Below are 16,611 nucleotides of genomic sequence, written 5' to 3'. Positions count from 1 at the left end.
ACATGATGAATGTGTTTCTTTCCCTGTGCAGTGTGCAATTATGTAATACAAAGTTGAGTTTCTCGTATGATTTTGCTGCGCCAAACTTGTTTCGCTCAATTCCGTGCGCATGACAATACTGCCCCAAATGTTTTTAAATTACTAAATGTGCTTCCTACCTTGTGCAGCGTGCGTTTGTGTGACACAATGTTGCGTTGTACATTGGATTTTACAGTGCCAAAACTGTTTTGCGCAATTACGTACAAAAGACAGTACTGCCCCAAATGTTTTTTTAAAGTTGAATGTGTTTCCTTCCCTGTGCAGTGTCCAATTATACAATGGAAAGTTGAGTTTTGCATATGACTTTACTGCGCCAAACTTATTTTGCGCAATTCCGTACACATGACAGTACTGCCCTAAATGTTTTCAAGTTGATGAATGTGTTTTCTTTCTGTGCAGTGAGCAATTATGCAATGCAAAGTTGAGTTTCTGATATCATTTTACTGCGCCAAGCTTGTTTCGCTAAATTCCGTAAACATGACAGTACTGCCCTAAATATTTTAAACATGATGAATGTGTTTCTTTCCCTGTGCAGTGTGCAATTATGTAATACAAAGTTGAGTTTCTCGTATGATTTTGCTGCGCCAAACTTGTTTCGCTCAATTCCGTGCGCATGACAATACTGCCCCAAATGTTTTTAAATTACTAAATGTGCTTCCTACCTTGTGCAGTGTGCGTTTGTGTGACACAATGTTGCGTTGTACATTGGATTTTACAGTGCCAAAACTGTTTTGCGCAATAACGTACAAAAGACAATACTGCCCCAAATGTTTTTTTAAAGTTGAATGTGTTTCCTTCCCTGTGCAGTGTCCAATTATACAATGGAAAGTTGAGTTTTGCATATGACTTTACTGCGCCAAACTTATTTTGCGCAATTCCGTACACATGACAGTACTGCCCTAAATGTTTTCAAGTTGATGAATGTGTTTTCTTTCTGTGCAGTGAGCAATTATGCAATGCAAAGTTGAGTTTCTGATATCATTTTACTGCGCCAAGCTTGTTTCGCTAAAATCCGTAAACATGACAATACTGCCCTAAATATTTTAAACATGATGAATGTGTTTCTTTCCCTGTGCAGTGTGCAATTATGTAATACAAAGTTGAGTTTCTCGTATGATTTTGCTGCGCCAAACTTGTTTCGCTCAATTCCGTGCTCATGACAATACTGCCCCAAATGTTTTTAAATTACTAAATGTGCTTCCTACCTTGTGCAGTGTGCGTTTGTGTGACACAATGTTGCGTTGTACATTGGATTTTAAAGTGCCAAAACTGTTTTGCGCAATTACGTACAAAAGACAGTACTGCCCCAAATGTTTTTTTAAAGTTGAATGTGTTTCCTTCCCTGTGCAGTGTCCAATTATACAATGGAAAGTTGAGTTTTGCATATGACTTTACTGCGCCAAACTTATTTTGCGCAATTCCGTACACATGACAGTACTGCCCTAAATGTTTTCAAGTTGATGAATGTGTTTTCTTTCTGTGCAGTGAGCAATTATGCAATGCAAAGTTGAGTTTCTGATATCATTTTACTGCGCCAAGCTTGTTTCGCTAAATTCCGTAAACATGACAGTACTGCCCTAAATATTTTAAACATGATGAATGTGTTTCCTTCCCTGTGCAGTGTGCAATTATGTAATACAAAGTTGAGTTTCTCGTATGATTTTGCTGTGCCAAACTTGTTTCGCTCAATTCCGTGCGCATGACAATACTGCCCCAAATGTTTTTAAATTACTAAATGTGCTTCCTACCTTGTGCAGTGTGCGTTTGTGTGACACAATGTTGCGTTGTACATTGGATTTTACAGTGCCAAAACTGTTTTGCGCAATTACGTACAAAAGACAGTACTGCCCCAAATGTTTTTTTAAAGTTGAATGTGTTTCCTTCCCTGTGCAGTGTCCAATTATACAATGGAAAGTTGAGTTTTGCATATGACTTTACTGCGCCAAACTTATTTTGCGCAATTCCGTACACTTGACAGTACTGCCCTAAATGTTTTCAAGTTAATGAATGTGTTTTCTTTCTGTGCAGTGAGCAATTATGCAATGCAAAGTTGAGTTTCTGATATCATTTTACTGCGCCAAGCTTGTTTCGCTAAATTCCGTAAACATGACAGTACTGCCCTAAATATTTTAAACATGATGAATGTGTTTCTTTCCCTGTGCAGTGTGCAATTATGTAATACAAAGTTGAGTTTCTCGTATGATTTTGCTGCGCCAAACTTGTTTCGCTCAATTCCGTGCGCATGACAATACTGCCCCAAATGTTTTTAAATTACTAAATGTGCTTCCTACCTTGTGCAGCATGCGTTTGTGTGACACAATGTTGCGTTGTACATTGGATTTTACAGTGCCAAAACTGTTTTGCGCAATTACGTACAAAAGACAGTACTGCCCCAAATGTTTTTTTAAAGTTGAATGTGTTTCCTTCCCTGTGCAGTGTCCAATTATACAATGGAAAGTTGAGTTTTGCATATGACTTTACTGCGCCAAACTTATTTTGCGCAATTCCGTACACATGACAGTACTGCCCTAAATGTTTTCAAGTTGATGAATGTGTTTTCTTTCTGTGCAGTGAGCAATTATGCAATGCAAAGTTGAGTTTCTGATATCATTTTACTGCGCCAAGCTTGTTTCGCTAAATTCCGTAAACATGACAGTACTGCCCTAAATATTTTAAACATGATGAATGTGTTTCTTTCCCTGTGCAGTGTGCAATTATGTAATACAAAGTTGAGTTTCTCGAATGATTTTGCTGCGCCAAACTTGTTTCGCTCAATTCCGTGCGCATGACAATACTGCCCCAAATGTTTTTAAATTACTAAATGTGCTTCCTACCTTGTGCAGTGTGCGTTTGTGTGACACAATGTTGCGTTGTACATTGGATTTTACAGTGCCAAAACTGTTTTGCGCAATTACGTACAAAAGACAGTACTGCCCCAAATGTTTTTTTAAAGTTGAATGTGTTTCCTTCCCTGTGCAGTGTCCAATTATACAATGGAAAGTTGAGTTTTGCATATGACTTTACTGCGCCAAACTTATTTTGCGCAATTCCGTACACATGACAGTACTGCCCTAAATGTTTTCAAGTTGATGAATGTGTTTTCTTTCTGTGCAGTGAGCAATTATGCAATGCAAAGTTGAGTTTCTGATATCATTTTACTGCGCCAAGCTTGTTTCGCTAAATTCCGTAAACATGACAGTACTGCCCTAAATATTTTAAACATGATGAATGTGTTTCTTTCCCTGTGCAGTGTGCAATTATGTAATACAAAGTTGAGTTTCTCGTATGATTTTGCTGTGCCAAACTTGTTTCGCTCAATTCCGTGCGCATGACAATACTGCCCCAAATGTTTTTAAATTACTAAATGTGCTTCCTACCTTGTGCAGTGTGCGTTTGTGTGACACAATGTTGCGTTGTACATTGGATTTTACAGTGCCAAAACTGTTTTGCGCAATTACGTACAAAAGACAGTACTGCCCCAAATGTTTTTTTAAAGTTGAATGTGTTTCCTTCCCTGTGCAGTGTCCAATTATACAATGGAAAGTTGAGTTTTGCATATGACTTTACTGCGCCAAACTTATTTTGCGCAATTCCGTACACATGACAGTACTGCCCTAAATGTTTTCAAGTTGATGAATGTGTTTTCTTTCTGTGCAGTGAGCAATTATGCAATGCAAAGTTGAGTTTCTGATATCATTTTACTGCGCCAAGCTTGTTTCGCTAAATTCCGTAAACATGACAGTACTGCCCTAAATATTTTAAACATGATGAATGTGTTTCTTTCCCTGTGCAGTGTGCAATTATGTAATACAAAGTTGAGTTTCTCGTATGATTTTGCTGCGCCAAACTTGTTTCGCTCAATTCCGTGCGCATGACAATACTGCCCCAAATGTTTTTAAATTACTAAATGTGCTTCCTACCTTGTGCAGTGTGCGTTTGTGTGACACAATGTTGCGTTGTACATTGGATTTTACAGTGCCAAAACTGTTTTGCGCAATTACGTACAAAAGACAGTACTGCCCCAAATGTTTTTTTAAAGTTGAATGTGTTTCCTTCCCTGTGCAGTGTCCAATTATACAATGGAAAGTTGAGTTTTGCATATGACTTTACTGCGCCAAACTTATTTTGCGCAATTCCGTACACATGACAGTACTGCCCTAAATGTTTTCAAGTTGATGAATGTGTTTTCTTTCTGTGCAGTGAGCAATTATGCAATGCAAAGTTGAGTTTCTGATATCATTTTACTGCGCCAAGCTTGTTTCGCTAAATTCCGTAAACATGACAGTACTGCCCTAAATATTTTAAACATGATGAATGTGTTTCTTTCCCTGTGCAGTGTGCAATTATGTAATACAAAGTTGAGTTTCTCGTATGATTTTGCTGCGCCAAACTTGTTTCGCTCAATTCCGTGCGCATGACAATACTGCCCCAAATGTTTTTAAATTACTAAATGTGCTTCCTACCTTGTGCAGTGTGCGTTTGTGTGACACAATGTTGCGTTGTACATTGGATTTTACAGTGCCAAAACTGTTTTGCGCAATTACGTACAAAAGACAGTACTGCCCCAAATGTTTTTTTAAAGTTGAATGTGTTTCCTTCCCTGTGCAGTGTCCAATTATACAATGGAAAGTTGAGTTTTGCATATGACTTTACTGCGCCAAACTTATTTTGCGCAATTCCGTACACATGACAGTACTGCCCTAAATGTTTTCAAGTTGATGAATGTGTTTTCTTTCTGTGCAGTGAGCAATTATGCAATGCAAAGTTGAGTTTCTGATATCATTTTACTGCGCCAAGCTTGTTTCGCTAAATTCCGTAAACATGACAGTACTGCCGTAAATATTTTAAACATGATGAATGTGTTTCTTTCCCTGTGCAGTGTGCAATTATGTAATACAAAGTTGAGTTTCTCGTATGATTTTGCTGCGCCAAACTTGTTTCGCTCAATTCCGTGCGCATGACAATACTGCCCCAAATGTTTTTAAATTACTAAATGTGCTTCCTACCTTGTGCAGTGTGCGTTTGTGTGACACAATGTTGCGTTGTACATTGGATTTTACAGTGCCAAAACTGTTTTGTGCAATTACGTACAAAAGACAGTACTGCCCCAAATGTTTTTTTAAAGTTGAATGTGTTTCCTTCCCTGTGCAGTGTCCAATTATACAATGGAAAGTTGAGTTTTGCATATGACTTTACTGCGCCAAACTTATTTTGCGCAATTCCGTACACATGACAGTACTGCCCTAAATGTTTTCAAGTTGATGAATGTGTTTTCTTTCTGTGCAGTGAGCAATTATGCAATGCAAAGTTGAGTTTCTGATATCATTTTACTGCGCCAAGCTTGTTTCGCTAAATTCCGTAAACATGACAGTACTGCCCTAAATATTTTAAACATGATGAATGTGTTTCTTTCCCTGTGCAGTGTGCAATTATGTAATACAAAGTTGAGTTTCTCGTATGATTTTGCTGCGCCAAACTTGTTTCGCTCAATTCCGTGCGCATGACAATACTGCCCCAAATGTTTTTAAATTACTAAATGTGCTTCCTACCTTGTGCAGTGTGCGTTTGTGTGACACAATGTTGCGTTGTACATTGGATTTTACAGTGCCAAAACTGTTTTGTGCAATTACGTACAAAAGACAGTACTGCCCCAAATGTTTTTTTAAAGTTGAATGTGTTTCCTTCCCTGTGCAGTGTCCAATTATACAATGGAAAGTTGAGTTTTGCATATGACTTTACTGCGCCAAACTTATTTTGCGCAATTCCGTACACATGACAGTACTGCCCTAAATGTTTTCAAGTTGATGAATGTGTTTTCTTTCTGTGCAGTGAGCAATTATGCAATGCAAAGTTGAGTTTCTGATATCATTTTACTGCGCCAAGCTTGTTTCGCTAAATTCCGTAAACATGACAGTACTGCCCTAAATATTTTAAACATGATGAATGTGTTTCTTTCCCTGTGCAGTGTGCAATTATGTAATACAAAGTTGAGTTTCTCGTATGATTTTGCTGCGCCAAACTTGTTTCGCTCAATTCCGTGCGCATGACAATACTGCCCCAATGTTTTTAAATTACTAAATGTGCTTCCTACCTTGTGCAGTGTGCGTTTGTGTGACACAATGTTGCGTTGTACATTGGATTTTACAGTGCCAAAACTGTTTTGCGCAATTACGTACAAAAGACAGTACTGCCCCAAATGTTTTTTTAAGGTTGAATGTGTTTCCTTCCCTGTGCAGTGTCCAATTATACAATGGAAAGTTGAGTTTTGCATATGATTTTACTGCGCCAAACTTATTTTGCGCAATTCCGTACACATGACAGTACTGCCCTAAATGATTTCAAGTTGATGAATGTGTTTTCTTTCTGTGCAGTGAGGAATTATACAATGGAAAGTTGTTTTGCATATGATTTTACTGCGCCAAACTTGTTTCGCTAAATTCCGTAAACATGACAGTACTGCCCTAAATATTTTAAACATGATGAATGTGTTTCTTTCCCTGTGCAGTGTGCAATTATGTAATACAAAGTTAAGTTTCTCGTATGATTTTGCTGCGCCAAACTTGTTTCACTCAATTCCGTGCAAATGGCAATAATGCCCCAAATGTTTTTAACCCTCGAACTCATACCTGGGGCCTCGCAGGCCTGCCAGGTTACTTGTTTTCTATTTTCTGTAAAAGTACTTTAGTTTTGAAAATCTAGGTAACCCTCAGGTATATAGTTGTTAGTAATTTCCATTTATTCATATATTTTTATGTTACAGACATTTCGGTATAACAACCTTTTTTTGGGACTACCCCATATTCACGCACCTGGGGCCTTTTAGGCCTGTACTGGGTTTTTACATGTGATACTCAGTCTTTTTGTCTGTATTGTTGCTAGGGAAGAACTTTTATGACTCTGCTATTGCTGGGAAGAGTGTGGGTTCTGCCTGACAACATGGTCATGTTATCTTGGAAGGGAGGCTCCCTCACAAAGTCATGTGTCTCTGACTTCATCGCAGGTCTTTTTGTCCTAATTGCTGGAGAGACTTTGGAGGAAGAAGTCAGATTTCTTTTGTCTGGAAATAGAAACTTTCTGAGCTCCAAAACCAGAGGCTTCTACTGGACTACAAGAAAGTGATCTGTTGGAGGTAAGAGGAGGGGGTCTGCACTTTACCTGCTTTATATCACTTGGTGTGCTGGGACCCTAACAAAGAGTCTTATCACATACTGTTTACAGTGCACAAGCCTGATTGTAATCTTTTTTTTTTTTTTCTTTTCAGTTTATTGACATCTAAAATTACAATAGCACAGTCTACTTTCAGGGGATTGAGTGACCATGAAATCGAGGTGATTGTTTTCAATAGTGATGAAGAAAGTGAAATTTCTTTGTCTGATGAAGAGTACATGCCACCAGCTAATGTATCAACTTCATCGTCCTGCGATTCTTCAGATGATGAAGAAGTAGTGGATCCAGCAGAACGTTCAAATAGAACATCTAAAACAAATATTTTTTGGAACAGTACTGCTGCGGCTCCTGCACGCACCCCATCACATAACATTATTAGAGTTGCTCAAGGAGCTGTCAGAATTCCCCAATTCATGTCCAAAAGAGATGTTTTCTGTAAATTTGTTTCGGATGATATTGCAGATGAGGTAGTTTTGTGTACTAACGTAGAAGGAAAACGTATCGTGTCAGGAAGAAAAAAAACATGGAAAAATATAACTAAAGAGGAACTATATGCTTATATTGGCCTTAGGCTGGAGTCACACACAACGAATAAAAAATCGGTCCCATTTTAACGGTCCGAAATCGCACAAAGGTATATTAACCAGTGATGCATTTTTGATGCTATTTTTCTTCATTGACGCGATTTTAATCGCATGTAAGCATCCTTTTGACATCCGTCTGGTGAGATTTTCTCACAGGATAGCAAAATGGACATATAATGGAGCCCAATGACAGGTTTCCCCACACAAACGAATTAATAGATCTAGACACACACATATACTGTGTATATATATATATATATAATATATATTTTATACATGTCATAGACACATTTATAGATATATTTCTAATTCAAACAGTTCATCAAAGCAGAATAGCCGTAGAAACATTTGCCGGCTTTTGGATATTTATTCTCCTGCCTGACATGAAATGACACATGGTTTACATATAGTTAACCATATCATTTCATGTTTTTTTTATTATGTCTATCACTATTAATTAGATGAGTGTTTGTGGGTAAAACACTCGTCACTGAGGCTGCAGGGAGTCCCCGTAATTTAATACAACAAATTAACCCCTTAAATTAACCCCTACAACTCCATAATTTCACCCACAAACACTCATCTAATTAATAGTGATAGACATAACAAAAAAAATGAAATGAAATGGTTAACTATATGTAAACCATGTGTCATTTCATGTCGGGCAGGAGAATAAATATCCAAAAGCCGGCAAATGTTTCTGCGGCTATTCTGCTTTGATGAACTGTATGAATTAGAAATATATGTATAAATGTGTCTCTATGACATGTATAATATATATATATATATATATATATATATAATATATATATATATGTGTCTAGATATATTCATTCTTTCTTTATTTAACCGGTCTCTGTGATTTTACTGTATTGGAATAAAGAATTGCCAGCTTTTGCTAAAGGACACCGGGTGCGATTTAATCGCAACTCACACATCGGGTCCGTTTATAGTATAGGTGGGGGAAAAAAGGTGGATCAGTTCTGAGCTTAATGAGGCAGCGTGCTACTAAATATGGGCACCGTGATATTGAGTGCACAGATCAAGTCGCAGTGGAATTAGTTGCTTAGTAAGGGTAACTTCATGGTACGTCTGCCAGTTAATACAAGCACCTGCGCAAGGATGGGAGCAGGACGCTGCCTCATTAAGCTCAGAACTGATCCACCTTTTTTTCCCCCACCTTGAAACTCAGCTGGTAAAAGTGATTACTAATTGGATAGGTATATAAAGGATTTCAACAGAACATTACACTGACCTTGAGAAAGACACATCATTGTGTTGATATGCGTGGATTTGGGGGTCCCATGTAACCTACCCGGTAGCTTGTACATCCTCAGAAACCAGGTGATATCATGCTAGGGTAAGGGATTTGTTAATGTCTATTCATGGCACATGTAGAATTTCTATGTAATCATAGTAGCTATTGATAATATGGTATTTTTGATCCAAGGTCATGATTGTCACTACAATAGATTTGATAGACCCTAGGTTATGTTAACTAGCAGATACCTGTCATTATACTGAATGGTTGGCCTTGGGACCCATTGTATTTAACTATTTATCAAAATGACCCATTGTCTTTGTTTTGTTATCAGTGTCTGCTTGTTCAGACTTTTTAACTGTTTTTAAACAAAGTGTCTGTTTGTTGTGTCCATTAATAAAATTGATACTTTTTGATTATTATATCCCTGTGGTGATCCCTATTTGTGTGCATATACTTTCTTTTCTTCATGTGTTTTTATGTCAATCCATTTATATGCACTAGGTGATCCCACCTAAATTGATATTGTTGTTGGTGCCCGTTTATTCTATATCTTGTAAGATGTTTCCTTCCCTGTGTGCAATTCAAAGTACATCCCCCAAAGTGCTAAATACCACCCTCAACAGTCCCTAATATAATATACAGCCCCTAATACTACCTTCAACAGCTCCTAATATGCTGAATCTTATTTTTCATGTCCCCCAAGGGACTATTTCTATAAATGACACATTTTGGGGTACATTTGAGATGACTCATTTTTGGGGTGCAGCTGCCTAAAGTACTAAATACTGCCTCCCCATGTCACCACTTCTGTATTTTTCATGCATTCCTGGTTTTTGGTTATTGGTTAAAAGTAACTGATATGATAAACTGACATGCCCGACAGTGTATTTTCACTTAAATCCTGTATTTTATTTCTATATTGTAGAGTAGCAGATTTGTTTCCACAGTACATGCTGTTCAGAGTGTAGTATAAAAAATACACACTAGATGGCAGTACAATCTGTTTTCAGTGCAAGACAATGCTGGGGGAGGGAGGCTACGCGTTTCTGTATTGAAGCTTATCTCTCTGTGAAGACATTGGATGTTAATTAAGTGCTTGTATAGAGGGAGGTTTAACATAAATCTGCTAGAGTGTAGTATAAAATATATTCACTAGATGGCAGTACAGTCTGCTCTCAGTGCATTGCATTGCTCTGTATTTCCTCTCCACAGCTCCAGGCTTCTAATTTTGGCAGCTGTGGGGCTGTACAATGCATCTCTATGGGAAATCTGTGTATGACCGATATTTCTCTTTGCTTTTCTTTGAACACAAGTAGTGTGACACCTGAATGTTTTTGGAGCAGGTCAGATGCAATTTGATGAGTTACCTGACCCCCCTCCAGTTTTTTTTTTTTTACTTTTTACACTAGTTATTTATAGTGAACATTTCTGGGCTACATTCACATTTTGGGGTCCATTTGAGATGATACATTTTGGGGTGCAGCCACCTCAAGTAATAAATCCTGCCTCCCATGTCACCACTTCTGTATTTTTCATGCATTCCTAGTTTTGGCTTACAATAACTGATATGAAAAACTGACATGTGAACTCAGCCTTAAAGTGTAGTTTCACTTAAATCCTGTATTTTGTTTGTGTATTCTAGAGTGAGCAGCATGTACTGTGGAAACAAATCTGCTAGAGTGTAGTATAAAAAATACACACTAGATGGCAGTACAGTCTGCTCTCAGTTCAAGGCATTGCTGGGGGAGGGAGGCTACGCGTTTCTGTATTGAAGCTTATCTCTCTGAGAAGACATTGGATGTTAATTAAGTGCTTGTATAGAGGGAGGTTTAAAATAAGACCCAAAACTTGTAGACTCTGTAGTCTCAGGATAAATTACCTAACATATCTTAATACTTTAGCCAAGGGAACTACCTGTAACAATAAATATATATATATATATATATATATATATATATATATATATATATATATATATATATATATATATATATCTCAATGTGTGTGTGTGTGTGTGTGTCCGGGATAGGCATCCGCACTGTCGCAGCTACAGCCACAAAATTTGGCACAGTCACACATCTGGACCCCGAGAGCGTCCTAAGCTATGTTGTGAGGTGAAATTTTAACCCTGCGTGTTCCAATTCACCAAACAATTTTGCCCCTATGTACATACTGGGGAAAAAGTGTGTGCGCATCAAGCCCCGCCGCTCATTATGATGTCACAATGGTTGACTATGGGATGTATGATGGGTATATGGGCACGGGACTATGGGATGGAGGATGTGTGATGGGTATATGGGCACTGGACTATTGGATGGTGGATATGTATGATGGGTATATGGGCACGGGCCTATGGGATGGTGGATATGTATGACGGGTATATGGGCACGGGACTATGGGATGGAGGATATGTGATGGGTATATGGGCACGGGACTATGGGATGGTGGATATGTATGACGGGTATATTTTTTTATTTGTTTATGGCTGCGTTCACACTACCATATTTTCTTCCTGTGTTGACAGGAAGAAAATACGGCTGTTAGCAGGCGTCTGTATGGCAGCTATGGCCAGCTCGTCATGAAGAGAATTCTCTATTCTTTCCGTGAGAGCTGTGCGACCAGGACATGTCCGTTCTTTTTGCGGGGCACGGTTATAGGAAGTCACAGCCGGCCGTGTGAAATCACAGCACAGCTGTAGGATTCCTCAGCCACACAGCTGCAGCACGGTGAACATACGGTTCTTGTTGAGCCATATGTTCACCGCGATTTTTGCGGCCCCATACTGCTGACCCATACAAGTCCATAGGGCAGACAGTATGGCCATATTTTCTGCCTGTTAACAGAGGCAGAAAATACGGTAGTGTGAACGCAGCCTTATACAAAATATATTTTGTTTGCTTGTTTTCTTTACAAAATAGCTTTTGTTTGCTTGTTTTGGTATTTTGTATTTTATTCAACATGTACCTTTTTCTACCTAAAATAAAGCAAAATGAAGTTTTTTATTTCATGTTTCATTTGTTTATGACCACACATGTTCATATACAGTTTAGTAAGCAAAATGTATTCAAAAAATAGAGTATCTAAAAATCAAGATTTAATAGGTTGGGTGATATTAACCCGGAACAGTGCCAGTGTATAATAAATGGGAGCAGAACAGCATTAAGTACAACAAGTCATATTATTACCACTTAACCATCACGTCTGCCAATGTGTCTATTTGTCTAAAGGACCTCTAAGGAAATGTGTAGGCCTACCTCTCTTTTTAATTTAAAACCCTGCCTACTGATAAGGAAGACTGTTAGGGGAAAAGATTCCCACCTCTATTGTGCAGCTGCATTTGCTATTGAGTCTTTTACTCATATGTGTCTAGTTGCTTTGCTGCTAAGAAAGCTACCAAACTATTGATTAATTCTTAATTTGTTTTGCTATTTTTCTATCATTTTGCCTTATTTTGGTCACTGGATTTGGATATTTCAGTCATCTGCCTTTCTATTGCCAGCCTGAGGAGATAAATTCATATTTTTTTTTCAAAGGCTTACCTTTGGGACACCAAGTTCAAGCTACAGACATGGAGCCTGCTTCCAAAGTGTAAGTTTCTTTACATAAAGCATATATGAGTCCATGACTTCTAGGGGGTTAGTGTCATTTATTGGGACATCTTATGGCTAAATTTGAGAATGCACTTTGTGGTCCTATGAAAAACTGTCTATTTTAATTTATAAACTCTAACCCTCTTGTATAACAGGCACAATAGAACTCCAATGACATGTCCATTCTGCCTCAGTCCCGAAAAGATACTCTCTACACATCTGCGCAGAAAGTGCATGAAATTCAACTCAGATGAGGAGATAAAAGCCGTTTTGGCACAGGCCAAGAAAGCCCTTGTCAATATTGCTTCTAAAGGCACCATCCTAGATTATCAAGAAATCATGTCTCTTGGATCCTTGGACAATGTTGCACCCTTTCTGGAGACCAGAGGATTTGTAATAGTGAACAAACCAACTGTGGCCAGGTATGTTCTTTCACTGTCCTTGTTAGGGTGGTTTCACATTAGCGCTTTTTAAGCGCACGCACGGCCGGGGGTAGCTCCGCCCCCGAGCCGGCTCTCTGCCCGGCGTGCCCGCCCCTTGCTTGTAGCGCCGCCTCCTAGCGGACAGCGGCGCCTGCGATCGGCGCACCCTATCTTTAGCATAGGGTGCGCAGATCGTGCGCAGGCCGTGCGCTAGTTGCGCTTTGACCTGCGCTGCGCACTTTTGACGGTGCACCGTGCGCGCCAAAATCAAACTTTTCGGATTTTGGCGTGCACGGCGCACCGTCAAAAGTGCGCAGCGCAGGTCAAAGCGCAACTAGCGCACGGCCTGCGCACGATCTGCGCACCCTATGCTAAAGATAGGGTGCGCCGATCGCAGGCGCCGCTGTGCGCTAGGAGGCGGCGCTACAAGCAAGGGGCGGGCACGCCGGGCAGAGAGCCGGCTCTGGGGCGGAGCTACCCCCGGCCGTGCGTGCGCTTAAAAAGCGCTAATGTGAAACCAGCCTTATCTCCAGAGTCAACCTTAGGTCAGTTGAAAGAGTGTCTTTTATACTCCAACCCCCAAATCTATCCCACCCTACCAATCATCTAATATATAAAGCTCAAAGTGTGTGTGTGTGTGTGTGTGTGTGTGTGTCCGGGATAGCCATCCGCACCGTCGCAGCTACAGCCACGAAATTTGGGACAGTCACACGTCTGGACCTCGAGAGCGTCCTAGGCTATGTTGTGAGGCAAAATTTTAACCCCGCGCGTTCCAATTCACCAAACAATTTTGCCCCTATCTACATAACGGGGAAACAGTGTGTGCGCGTCAAGCCCCGTCCCTCATTATGATGTCACAATGGTTGCCATGGCAACACTGATGTCATCATAGGTTGCAAGCCCTGCCGCTCATTATGATGTCATAATGGTTGACTATGGGATGGAGGATGTGTGATGGGTATATGGGCACTGGACTATGGGATGGCGGATATGTATGATGGGTATATGGGCATGGGACTATGTGATGGAGGATATGTATGATGGGTATATGGGTACGGGACTATGGGATGGAGGATGTGTGATGGGTATATGGGCACTCTACTATGGGATGGAGAATATGTATGATGGGTATATAAGGGCATGGGACAATGGGATGGAGGATGTGTGATGGGTATATGGGCATGGGCCTATGGGATGGAGGATATGTATGATGGGTATATGGGCATGGGACTGTGGGATGGAGGATAATTATAATTTGTTGTAACTAACCACAGTTAGTTACTATGCCCGGGCAGCGCCGGGCTCTTCAGCTAGTAATTAATAAAATAAAAAATAGTTCTTATAATTTATGCTAGTGCCTTCACTAGTTCTTGTTTCACTCACTACATTTAATTGCCCTATCAATGATCTCATATAGTCAGTACTTGTACACCAAAACCTAAGGCCACTGAATAAACTTCCTAATATGCTGCATATATAAATACTATGCAGTGAGAATGGGGGTGAAATCATTCAGTGACCCCTTGGTGTACAAATACTGAATATGTAACGATGTCAACCTCTCTCGCTGTCGCTCTCTCTATCTATCTATATATATATATATATATATATATATATATATATATATATATATATATATATATATACAATTTATAGAAGATAAATAATTAGTACACGTTGGACAAATGTGCTGTAAAGGCCTTGTATCTGTATGCTTTATTCATGTAGTTGTAGTGAAGTTGTCATTGAATCATTTTTTTTTTTACCACAGAGGACATGTTGAGCCTTACATAGCAGGCATGACACCTACATATTGTAGCAGCCCTCTACTGTTAACAATACACATTTAATCTGACATAGATGTCTGCCTTCTTTAGAAACCTATTTGCATTTAAATCAAGCGACCAGTAATTAGGTGAATGCATGACTTTTATTTGCTTTTCCTCTCAGCCACTGATAAGAAATACAATAACAGGGCAGTGTGTCTCCTTTTTTATACCAAAGTTCAGATCTACTACAGTACATAAATTGCTTGAACCTTTTTCTTACATGTTTCTATGTCATTGATTGCTTTTACACAAATACATAACACAGACCACAGCAATTTATGTCAAATTTAAAGCAGTATTTAAAGTTTATTAACCTTATACAGTATATGTAAGTATTCTAGGAGTGATACCTTTATTGGCTGACCAGAAAAAAAGAGTGTGTGTGTGTGTGTGTGTATATATATATATATATATATATATATATATATATATAGAATCGTAGAGTTGGAAGGGACCTCCTGGGCCATCTGGTCCAACCCCCTGCTCAAAGCAGGATTCGCTAAATCATCCCAGTCAGATGTCTGTCCAGCCTCTGTTTGAAGACTTCCATTGAAGGAGAACTCACCACTTCTCGTGGCAGCCTGTTCCACTCATTGATCACTCTAACTGTCAAAAAGTTTTTTCTAATATCTAATCTGTGTCTCCTCCCATTCAGTTTCATCCCATTGCTTCTAGTCTTTCCTTGTGCAAATGAGAATAAAGTTGATCCTTCTACAATGTGACAGCCCTTTAGATATTTGTAGACAGCTATTAAGTCTCCTCTCAGTCTTCTCTTTTGCAAACTAAACATTCCCAAATCCTGCAACCTTTCCTCATAAGACAGGGTTTGCAGACCGGTCACCATTCTGGTCGCTCTTTTCTGAACTTGCTCCAGTTTGTTGATGTCTTTTTTAAAATGTGGTGCCCAAAACTGGACACAATATTCCAGATGAGGTCTGACCAAAGAGGAGTAGAGGGAAATAATGACTTTACGTGATCTAGACTGTATGCTTCTGTTAATACATCCTATAAGCTTTCAGAGCACACAGGCTCCTTCCTCAGGTAGTATTACAAATGAATTCATTAGACACATTTGTAATTTTTCTTTGTATCCCCTCTCCTTCTTTTCCTCCCATTAAGATACCATGGTAATCACAAACAATGTCACCTGTTTTAAAGACCTGGGTGGAACTATGGATTTTCAAGTCTTTTCCATAATATAATATTACAATAACGTTTATATACATATTATTCATATTTGCAGCATATTAGTAAGTGCTTATCAAAGTCTTGGGTCATTTTCAAACTTTATAAACATGTCATGGTCACTTTCAAGGGGGAAGAAGGTGTAATGCTTGAAAGTTCACCAAATAGATAGATTTTATATTGTGCTATCTATGACCATTAACTTATGTCAAGAAAATGTATGTGTGCTGTTATTCTTGGCCTTTTGATTGATTGAGGTGTAAAACACTAACAAATTTGATTTATAGGAATGTGCAACAAGAACACGCATCAAGGTCTGCATCATCTGTCATCTCATTGACACAATGCCCAGTTAATGCTGCTGAGGATCATGATGATGCCATTCCTGGCCAAGCAGATTTGGAGGGAGATTTGACACTGTTTCCTCAGTCCCCTACAGAAGAAATTGAGGTCAGTGAAACCCCAGAAGACCCAGGAGAAAATCAGATTGATGGAGAGGAAGGCAGAGAATATGAAGAATGTACAGCTGAA

Source organism: Dendrobates tinctorius, unplaced genomic scaffold (genome assembly GCF_039654945.1).
Source record: "Dendrobates tinctorius isolate UK_male_01 unplaced genomic scaffold, ASM3965494v1 ptg000036l, whole genome shotgun sequence".
Lineage (NCBI taxonomy): Eukaryota > Metazoa > Chordata > Amphibia > Anura > Dendrobatidae > Dendrobates > Dendrobates tinctorius.
Note: the sequence above shows the minus strand (reverse complement) of the source record.